The sequence below is a fragment of the Apium graveolens genome, chromosome 6, assembly GCF_009905375.1.
Source record: "Apium graveolens cultivar Ventura chromosome 6, ASM990537v1, whole genome shotgun sequence".
In the NCBI taxonomy this organism is placed as follows: Eukaryota; Viridiplantae; Streptophyta; class Magnoliopsida; order Apiales; family Apiaceae; genus Apium; species Apium graveolens.
Window position 1 is genome coordinate 125,006,825 of NC_133652.1, and position 2,675 is coordinate 125,009,499.

At 38.5% G+C, this 2,675-nt stretch overlaps 1 non-coding gene across 1 annotated transcript; it reads right to left on the minus strand.

Annotated features, from left to right (window-relative positions):
* Positions 1 to 1,430: 1,430 nt before the first annotated feature.
* Positions 1,431 to 1,535, minus strand: LOC141669784 (small nucleolar RNA R71). The gene has a single exon (XR_012554043.1). It is a non-coding gene; the product is annotated as a small nucleolar RNA R71 (small nucleolar RNA).
* Between the last annotated feature and the right edge of the window lie 1,140 nt (positions 1,536 to 2,675).

Consider the following 2,675-nt stretch of genomic DNA (forward strand, 5'->3'; position numbering starts at 1 on the left):
GATGATGAGTTTGGTTATGGGCTAATCGTTATCGTGGGGTTCTAGCGGATTTACTTATGGATTTCAATAATTAATATGTTTTGATACCTTAGTGTGTGGTGATTGCATGATATCCTAGTATTGGTTGTGCTTATTCGTCTTATGAGCATTGCGAACTTATAAGATAGCGTGTTAATCTCTATTGAAGCAAAAAACTGAATATAGGGATTTAAACTTGCCATGCTAGCATAGGTTCATGTATTTGTTATGCATGATTCATAGGTAATTTTAACCATCTTACTTGCCCTATGTAATCAAGATAGATAACTTGTACATTAAACCATTATGTTGTCAAATTTTATAAACATATAGGGTCTCAATATAATTGGTGTCTATTCAGCTTCTATCTCTTTTGTGGATGTCTGTTAGTAGGGTATCCGTACAACGAAAGTTGGCGTTTACTAGTTTCATGTTATCTGATTAGTGTCATCACCATTGCATGCTAAGGTTAAGAACTAAAAGGCTGTTGAATGAAGTAGTAATTAAGTTAGAATCCCAAGTTTGTGTTATATAAATAAATCAACCTTTTAATCTCTTAGTTAATTGCAGGATAGTTAATATTGTAGTTATAAAAACTCTCAACTTGTTATCATCTTAGCATTGAATAATAACCATACCATTGTTGCATAAGTACATTGATTGAAATTAACATAAACCAGTCTCTATGGGAACGAACTAGAATTAATTCTATATTACTTACGATCGCGTATACTTGCGTGAATATTAGCGTGTGTTTTCATCCTAACAAGTTTTTGGCACCGCTGTCGGGGACTCGGTGTTAATTTTTAGTTTATGTGCTTGACATCAGTGGTTGTTAAAGGTCACTGACTCAGATATTTTACTTACGTGTTTGCTTGTTGCTTTTTCAGGTACTCTAGAGAACGTTTATACAAACGCGTTCTCGATCTCAAAAGAGAACACTGGATAAAGCGGAGGAAGTAGTTTTAGTAGAGGAAGAAGTTCTTGCCGAGGAGGAGAAAATTGAAGAAGAAGCTCTTGTTGCAATGGGTGAACCAGGAGAAAATACAAAGGCTTTGATGGACTACTCTCAGCCGAAAATCAATGATATTCAGTCTAGAATTGTCAGACCATCCATCGCGGCTAAAAATTTTGAAATCAAGGCTAGCACAATTCAGATGGTGCTCGGTTCGGTTTGGGGGTTCTCCGACGGAAGATCCCAACATGCATATTATAAATTTCATCGAGATCTGTGAAAATTTCAAATTGAACAACGTCTCTGAAGATGCTATTAAGTTAAGGCTTTTCTCATTCTCTCTATGGAATAAAGCTAAGTGCTGGTTGCATTCTCTTCCACCAGGCTCTATCACCAAGTGGGAAGATCTTGCTCAAAAGTTTCTCACTAAATTCTTCCATATGGCGAAGACAACTGCAATCATAAATGCTCTTACTCAATTTGCGCAGCAATCGGGAGAATCTTTGTGTGAAGCTTGGGATCGTTATAAGGAGATGCTTAGGAAGTGTCTTTATTATAGGATGCCTGACTGGATGATCATCAACTACTTTTATAATAGTTTAGGTGCGACTTCAAGACCCATGCTTGATGCAGCATCAGGTGGAGCCTTATGGGCTAAGAGCTACGATGAAGCTTATGATTTGATTGAACTGATGGTTGTTAATGAATACCAGAACTCTTCTCAGAGACTAACTCAAGGCAAGGTAGCAAGAATCCTGGAGGTAGATACAACTAATGTTATAGCTGCTCATCTTAAGGTTTTGACGATGAAGGTGGATTCTTTAGCTAATTATGGAGTTAATCAGATCACTAGTGTATGTGAGCTTTGTACTGGTGCGCATGAGACAGAGCAATGTGCTATTTCTAGTGAATCAGCTCAGTTTGTGAGCAACTTTCAGAGGTCGCATCAACCAGTTCCAGCCACCTATCATCCCAGCAACCGCAATCATCATAACTTCAGCTGGAGCAACACTTAGAATATGGGGTAGCGGCCTTATCAGCAGTATGCAGCAAAGCAATACAACCCTCCTGGTTTTTAGCAACCGCAGTACGCACCAAGACAACAACTCCAACTGCAACAATCTAATGAAAAATCTGAATTGGAGGAGTTGAGGCTCATGTGCAAGAGCCAAGCGGTTTCTATTAAGACCTTGGAGAATCAAATTGGGCAAATTGCCAATGCCTTGCTAAATTGATTACCTGGTACACTTCCTAGTGAAACTGAAGTTCCAGGCAAGATGGAAGCAAAAGAGAAGTTTAAGGCAATTACATTAAGGTCTGGGAAGGTTAGAAGCCAATAAAAAGCTCAAGTTCAAGAATCTGAATATATGGCTGAAGAAGAAGAGCAATAGGAAGCAGAAGTGGAACCAAGGAAGAAAACTGTGGAACACACTCCTCCTGATGGTAATACAGGGGAGAAATAGATCTATCCTCCACCTCCTTTTCCTAAAAGGATGCAGAAGCAAAAGTTGGATAAGTAGTTCACTAAGTTTCTGGAGGTGTTCAAGAAACTTCATATCAACATACCTTTCACTGAAGCTCTCGAACAAATGTCTAGCTATATGAAGTTTATGAAAGGTATTCTCTCTCGTAAAGTGAAGCTCGATGAAATAGAGATAGTTGCTCTCACGGAGGAATGCAATATTGTGCTGCAACAGAAGTT